Genomic DNA, 711 nt, shown 5'->3' on the forward strand with positions numbered 1-711 from the left:
CACACACACACACGTTTGGAGGTGTATGTTGAGCAAAAAAGAACAAGGCCGATAGCCATTAGTCGTGTGCTCTCGTGTAATGAATGAATACGTGAATGTAGGATTGACATGAAATTCTTAAAGATAAACTAAAATGACGGAAAAGTGGGCTGAAATGACTTAAATAAATAAAAAGTAAATGACTTAGAATGACTTTAATGAACTTAAGGATGAATTGAATGACCTTAAGAATGAGTTGAATGCTTCAAAAATAACTGGAATCCTTCAAAAACAACTTGAATGATCTGGAGAATGACTTGAATGGCTTTGAGACTGACTGGTTGTAAAGTGGGTGATCATTTTACATTAAATAAATACAGAAAAGTGATCCCCCACTTTATATCACAATAAGTACAGCATGAAGTAAGAACAGATACTACATTTTGATCTTGGCCAAAAGGCCAAGAAAAGGGTATTTATTTGCTCCCCCACCGAGCAAATTAGGCACAATTTATGTGAGGAGTGAAGGGGAAATGGGGACCAGCCCCGGGGAGTAGGGGAGCTGGATAGTGACAATTGGTATGAAGGGTTGCCTCTACATTGACCAAGGTCTTATACGTGGGATTTCCCCCACATATGGTCTTTGCTTGCAGCATCTACTGGAACAGATACTACACTTTGATCTTGGCTAAAAGGCCAAGAAATGCGGTATTTATTTGCTCCCCCATCGAG

At 39.4% G+C, this 711-nt stretch overlaps 1 pseudogene; it reads right to left on the minus strand.

Annotated features, from left to right (window-relative positions):
• Positions 1 to 326: 326 nt before the first annotated feature.
• On the minus strand, positions 327 to 453 carry LOC145249861 (U2 spliceosomal RNA; annotated as a pseudogene).
• Positions 454 to 711: the final 258 nt, after the last annotated feature.

Source organism: Euprymna scolopes, chromosome 28 (assembly GCF_053919585.1).
Source record: "Euprymna scolopes isolate OS-2025 chromosome 28, ASM5391958v1, whole genome shotgun sequence".
NCBI classification, from domain to species: Eukaryota; Metazoa; Mollusca; class Cephalopoda; order Sepiida; family Sepiolidae; genus Euprymna; species Euprymna scolopes.